The 7547-nt window shown below is 40.9% G+C and overlaps 1 long non-coding RNA gene across 1 annotated transcript; it reads right to left on the bottom strand.

Annotated features, from left to right (window-relative positions):
- Positions 1–353: 353 nt before the first annotated feature.
- On the bottom strand, positions 354–3204 carry LOC122015972. The gene is made up of 3 exons (XR_006121028.1): positions 2435–3204; positions 2269–2349; positions 354–877 (listed from the first exon to the last, which is right to left on the bottom strand). It is a non-coding gene; the product is annotated as an uncharacterized LOC122015972 (long non-coding RNA).
- Between the last annotated feature and the right edge of the window lie 4343 nt (positions 3205–7547).

The following is a 7547-nucleotide window of genomic DNA, read 5'->3' on the forward strand; positions in this document are numbered from 1 at the left end:
TATGATGAATACACGATAAAAGATGCGGCCATACAAAGAATACGTACGTATAAAGCAAGCGAATGTGCGTAAAAGCATGCATAAACCATCATAATATTTACACACATCAACCATGATCAGTGGTTGACCCAATACATGTAATATATGCTATAACAACTAGACATGTACTAACAAAAAGTACTAACACATGTCATAACTATCATAGTCAACAATCTATATACTAACAAAAATGTATGATAATAATATACCAACATACCTCCTATAGCTTGGAGATGTCTTGCTGCTGCCAGGTCCCAAAACTCGAAAATGTCACATCATGAAAACCAAAACATGAAATCGAAACACGAAAAGTAGGCCTCGTAAACCTGTGGCTCTGATACCAAATAAATTGTCACGCCCCGAGGAGTCCTAGCTAGAGGAAAAATCCAGCAGCATCTCCCCTGTACTTGTGACAATCTGAATCATTTGTACATCCACAGATATATATCAGCCACATACGGCTAGAATATATACACAACCATGCAGTTTATATTCAGCTCACTCAGCTGTAACAACTAAAATACAACCACGCAATTATATATATATCTAACAGCCCACTCGGTTGTACTAAAAAGAAGAAACACAACGGAAATACGATAGAAACCATCACAACCAAAAACAAGGACCGCTAGCCGGCTAGGCTTACACAACACAACAAACAATACAAAACACCACATCACAGCACTCCGGAACCAAAACCGAAATTTTACATTTCTAAGTAAACCAAAGACGTAGACCAAATAAAGAACAAATGAAAACCCGAAACAGGTCTTTGGATGTGACATGGGAATTGGCAGACAGGATACTCCATGCGACTCCAAAAGTATCTACTTGGTATCTGAAAAAAAAATATATCAATGGGGTGAGTCCAAGAACTCAGCGGATACAAATAGACAGGCATAATAAGTTATAACTTACAGTAATAACTATGCGGTACAGTTTCCTAAACAAAAGTAGGAAACGCAGACTGAAAAAGGCTAAAAAATTGTACTCACCAGAACTTGCTATCCAGAATATAAGGGTCGTCAGACCAGATACAAAATGTCACCTGTATGCATGTCAAGCATATGCAACCACCAAAATGCAGCAAACAATATGCAGCAATCACAAGCAATAAATGAAATCATGGCAAATGATGCAAAATGACATGTGTCACCTCTGTCACCAGTCAACCATCTCACAGGCGATGGTGAGATTGAGTGGGTAGGGCTATGACAACTGTGTACTCTGCCATCACTGCTCATGAGTGATCGAGTGGACAAGATGCTGTCGGAGTACACCTATCCTCCTACCCCAAACAAAGTGGGGGAGCGCAATGCTCTCATCTCCCTGAGATAGTCCAGAGGAGGGATCCCTGACGTGCTACCACACTACGACACTCCACCCATGAGTGGAACAACGGAGCACTAACAAAGCAAACTGCACACACACTGCCTGATATACCACTACCCATGAGTGGTTGCGTGTGCAGATCATGTCACTGGCGATGCGCTCAACAATAATGGAGCCGACAATCGCTCATCATGCAATCGTGCAAGATGGTGCATGACACTAAACATGTAGATACAAACAGTATACACCTCCATATAACATACACCATAAAAGTAATAAATCATACAATGATCCAGGTAACTTAAATCCAGGTACACAAATCAAATATACCAAATAACTAGACTACTACATAGTAGGACAACAAACAAGAGAATATAACCATGAATGCACAATAGACAAGAATATAGGCAAACTACAAGAACCAAATAGATACATACCAAAGTAGATGCAAACATAATCATTACTACTAGAAATAAATTATTATGCATATCTAAAATGACAATATCAAGAAGATAAGTCAAATGTACCCGCCTCAAAAGAAGATTGTATCAAATCAATCTCATGTTGAGACGCTCGCCTCTAATCAAAGTCTTGCATCAATATATTTTATTTAGCTAAATTCACATGAATTAAACAGCTAAATAAAATACCCAAACCTAATTAGGGAAAATCTTAATCAATCATAGACCTTAACCCTACTATATTTAATCCACAAGTCAACTAGGGTTAGTTTCCTTAACCCTAATCATACCATTACATTTAATTAAATTTTGTATAATCCCTTAACCCATTATAAATTAAATGCTAGGCATAACCTAACCAACTCTGTAACTAAATAACCAATCCGAAATAGAAATGGAATATCACTGTGATAATTATACACTAATCAAATCTTACCTCCAAATCCAACGCACTACTCATGGTCGGAGCAACTCACTACCGCAGGCAGTAGTCGAGACCAAGTGAAGCCGTTGCCTTCTGCATTAATCATTTCCCAAACCAACCTTTAGTATGGTTCCTACACTCTAATATGATCCATAACAGAAAAGTACCTTGTACCTACTTCGAGATGTGGATTGACGCCATGGCACAGGAGGTGGCTGCTGGATTGTGGCATCAAGCAGTAGGCATTGGGGCAAAGCCGACAGAAGAAGAAAATAGCATCTGGAAAACTATGGCTCAGGCGAAGCAATCGGTTGGAGGAAATCTTAGGCTGCTGACGCTAGGGCAGAGGGGAAGAGGAAAGTCCTCGTCGTCAGTGCTGCTCCGTGCGACAGCGTCGACTGTGGGTGACGTGAAGAAGAGGTCGGGAGAAGGATCGGCGTCGGCGGCGATGTTGCGACGAAAGAGAAAAGGGGAAGAAAAAACTTGGTCGACGCTAGGGCAGAGGGAAAACAGCCGGCGTGATTTGGCTGGCAATCGGTTGCGGCGAGAGGAAGTTGCGTCGGGAGTAAGGAGAACTCGGAAGAGGAGAAGAGGAGGAAGGTTCGGCAGCAACCAAAACCAGCGAACCTCTGCTCGGATCTTCACCTTGATCGAGAGGTTGGAAACTGGCGGCTTCGCCTCGAATAGTGCCAAGCGCTCGGTGCTAGGGCAAGGAGAATGCGGCTCTGCTCGGCGATCGGAGGAAGAAAACAAAAGAGTAGAAGAAGCAGCGGCGCGAGCTCGATGAAGAAGAAAAGGATCGTCGGAGCTAAAAAAAGAGGAACAGGGAACGAAGGCTCGGGCAGCGGCGGCATGGGGCACTGCCGCGAGATCGGAAGAAGGGAAGAGCCAGCGCGCGAGGGAGGGGAAGAGGAAAGCTCGGGTTCATGAGAGGGGAGGAGGAGAGGGATCGGGCTCAGGAGAAAAGAAATAGGAAAAGGAAAAAGAAAATAAAAGGAAAATAAATTAATTTATGAAACTTAGGTTTGGTTAATCAAACCCTAAGTTCTTTCCTAAATCAACTACTACTTTTGGGTATTTCTAAACATGCTTTTCCCATGCCTATTAATTTATCCCCGCAAACTCGTCATACAAGCTACAATTAATTCCCAAAAATTTTTAAAAAATTCCTAAAAATTCTCTTAATGTTATTCATCCATAAAATTTTATTATTTATTTATTATTTTGTTGTCGTATTTTATAGACTCAGACTCAACAACTCAGCTACTCAGCTGACTTGGTAGTTGAACAACTTGACAACTCGGTGAGCTTGGCACATGCACTATAAAAATAACAGCGAATAATGATAGAATTTTTTGTCACAATTTCGTCGGTAAATGGGATTGTCGACGGAATAACGACGGAATTTGTGATATCGGAAGTAATTGTGTTAAAAGTCAATTTACCGGTGGAAATTATATTCAGTCGATATTCCCCAATGGAATATAAATTTCCATTTGTAAAATTTAACGACAGAACAACCATCCCGTTGGCATAGAGTAAACGGTGGGTAACGAAATTTACTGATTGAATCAAATTCAGTCAGTAAAATTACCGACGGAATCTTTAATTCCATCGGTAATTACTGACAGAATCGTTAATTCCGTCAGCAATTACCGACGAAATCATTAATTTCGTCGGCAATTCCTGACGAAATCGTTGATTCAGTCGATAATTACTGACGGAATTAAAGATTCCATCGGTAATTTTATATTGAAAGTAACAATTTGATATTTTGTCGACGGAATAGTAATTCCCATCAAAAATCACCGACGGAATCATAATTCCATCGGTAAAATTTAATAAAAAATTTTAAAAACCCTCTTTTTTTTACAACGTATCTTGTATACAATTTTTATATAAATAAAAATCATCACAAATGATTGCAACACAAATACAATTCACACATAAATCATAATTCATACAACATACTCATAAATATAATATGCTCACAACATACAAACAATCAAACTATCCAAAATTCAATACAAAACACAATTATAACTGTCCAAATCTTCAAAATTCAGTACAAAATACCAGCATAACTATCCAAATACATCATACTCACAATCATAACTATTCAAAAGTGAATGACAAGTAAAAGGCAAATACAAAATATCTAAAATATTTACTATGATACATCTCCTACACATATATCCAAAATAATCCTGTAAAAGTTAAATACAAGAGATTATGGTCAGAATTAATCGATGCAAATGTAGTATATAACTCAAAAATTATAATATATAACTAATTTTACATGTAAAAAAGTACCTGGATTATATTTTAGATATCTAATGATGATGGTGAATGTATCAATACAGACTCCTAAAAAAATGTAATACAATTTAAGATAAATATCTAATAATATCCAAATAGAATAAATATATTTTACTTAATTAATGTATGATAAATTAAAAAAAAAATAAGTTGTAGTAGAATATACCTCAGAAAAATCTAATCATCAGCAAGGTCTGATGGGTTTTGAGTCTCCTATGACTCAATATCATGCTGTGATTGGGGCTACTGTGACTGGTCCCATCTAGCAATGATTGCTCACATCTAGGCCAATGTCTGCTCCTGAGCAGCCCATCTCTCCTCCCACCTCTGGTCCATCATGTTGGAGCAATCCCAATGGTCCGCGGGACCATGTGTTTTGGTGTTTGGGCAAAGGGTTTAAGTTAGGTTCACCCTTGTATTTGATATGTGTATTTGAGTTGTGCAGGTTTGCAGGATACACATATGACTCAGGTTGATGGCTTCGGGTCCGGTGAAGGATGGAGCATCCGAGGGACCGTGGACAAGGCAGCGAGGACAAGGGCCGAGGGAAGCGACTTCGAGGCATACGCGAAGGATGGCATTGGGTACGAGCCGCGGGCTTGAATGCATCCGAGGGACGAGAGCCAAAGGAAGTAGGCTTGAAGGCAAAAGGTCAAAGCTGCAAAGGAAGAATCAAGTGAGTCATAAGGGTGAGGGTACGAGTGCACGAGAGATTGTACTCGGAGTAAAATCCTAGTTTTTAGGGTTTTTACTGTAGCGCTACTGTAGCAGTCGACTGGGGCAGTCGACTGGCAGCGAACAGAATGTCTCTGTTCGCTCGGTTAGTGTGGAATCGAGCCGTTGGGATGTAACGGTCGAATTTCCACAGAGGGCAGTCGACTGCATGTTTTAGCAGTCGACTGGTAGGCGGGGTTTTCTAACCCGTGGCCTATAAAACCAAAGCTTGGGAGCTTGGTTTGAGTTGACGAAATAGAGGTGGTTAATCTCTATTAGTAGTCTACCTGTGCCCTAGCATCAAAGGAGCTCTTGTGAGGGTTGTGGTGAGGTTTCTCCACCCACAAGGAGGTTTGAGCTAGCTGGAGTTTGCCGGGGAATCATCCACCGACGGATCGGGATCGTCCACCTTACGGACAGCCGTGGAGTAGGAGCTTTATCTCCGAACCACGTAAATGATCGTGTAGCTTGGTTTGAATTCTTTCCTTTAGTATTTAGCTTTCTACTTGTTTTGTTTGCATTTCCGCTTGCGCACTAACGTTGTAGAAAGAAGCGATTATTTGGGGGCGCCGTCTATCCAACCCCCCTTCAAGCCGGTCGTCCGATCCCAAACAAGTGGTATCAGAGCGAGGACGCTCTCCGTTGGACTAACCGCCAAGGAAGCACAAGATGGCCGGGTTTATTGTCCCTCCAAAATTTGAAGGAGGAAGCCTTGGGGATATCATGTATTGGATGATGAGGATGGAGGTTTTCTTCAACACGGATTGGGACACCATGATGGTGGTTAAAGAACCGTTTGAAGTCCCAAAAGACAAGAAAGGAAAAAGACTCCAACCACGACGTTGGACGGAAGAGCAAACCACACGATCGAAGGCAAATTCAAAGGTAATATCTATATTGATTGATATTTTGCCTAATCATGTGATAAATGGTGTAGGTGAGTATAAGAACGCCCATGAGTTGTGGAGCAAGGTGAAGATGGTTCTACAAGAAGAACCTAAACCTACACAAGAGGAAGAAGAACCCATTGAGATGGGTCTAGTTGCTCAAGTTGAAGAGGAGCAAACGGAAGTTGAGCCATGCTCAACATCCGAGGAGGAGAAGGAAGATGAGGCATCATCTACATCCTCAATAATTGAAGAAAATTCCACGGCAAGTGAAGAAGAAGAAGAAATCTTGGAAGAAGTCAACCTAGTGAGCACCTCCACCGAAGCAAAGTCAAAAGATCACATCATTTGTTTCGGGTGCAATGAGAAGGGACACTACAAGAGTAGATGTCCTATGGGTAAGAAAGAGGTATCTCCTAAACTCAATTCAATTCATTTAGAATCTAATTTGAGTTTTAGGAAAAAGAAGGAGAAGAAGCACATTAGATGCTTCACATGTGGAGAAATGGGTCACTACCATACCAAATGCCCAAAGAAGAAAGAGCTTAAGAAATTGGCGCATTTGAAGATGTGGGAGAAGAAGTGGAGGAAGAATGGAGGCTCATGTCAAGGGGGAGCTCCAAAGGTAAAGGGTAAGGTAAACCCAAATTTAAATTCGAAATCAAATTTAAATTCCTCCATGCATGCTAGGAATAATTGTTATTATTTACCCATGCAAAATTTTGGATTTAAATATCATGATAGGAATAGGGTTAATGTAGATCAAAACCCTAGGAAATCTATGCATGAAAAATCTAGAAACAATAGACCTAGGGAGACCCAAGGCATTAATCCCAAGAAGGGGAGACACATGCCTAGGAAGGGTAGGTCTAGGAATGTCCAATTTGGACAAATTAACTCTAGGGTTAGAAACCTAGAAAAGGAGAATCAAGCTTTAAGGGGAAAGCTTGATAAGTTGGAACAATTCCTTAAGAGATTCAATGTTGGATCTAAGGAATTAAGGATGATGTTGGGTAGCCAAAGACCCAATAATGATAGATCGGGCTTGGGATACCGATCTAGTCCCTCCAAGGCCAATGAGAGTTCATATGCTAGGGTGGCAAATGATCATGGCAAGAGAGAGTCCTCCAAGGCTAAGGGAAAGTCTTATGCTAGGGTTGCATATGACTATAGCAAGGAGAAGTCAATTAATGGAAAGGGAAAGTCATTTAATGGTAAGAAGAAATTAACCAAGGATAAGGTGTCCAAGGTTAAGAAAGTTACGTTTGTAGGCCAAGTGTCACCGGGGGTGGACCGATGTGGCCTAGCCATTGTGGAAGAGTCACCTAGGGAGGTGGCTAAGGCTAAGAGCTCTAGGGGGAGCTCAAAGAG

The sequence above is a fragment of the Zingiber officinale genome, chromosome 8B, assembly GCF_018446385.1.
Source record: "Zingiber officinale cultivar Zhangliang chromosome 8B, Zo_v1.1, whole genome shotgun sequence".
Classification (NCBI taxonomy): Eukaryota; Viridiplantae; Streptophyta; class Magnoliopsida; order Zingiberales; family Zingiberaceae; genus Zingiber; species Zingiber officinale.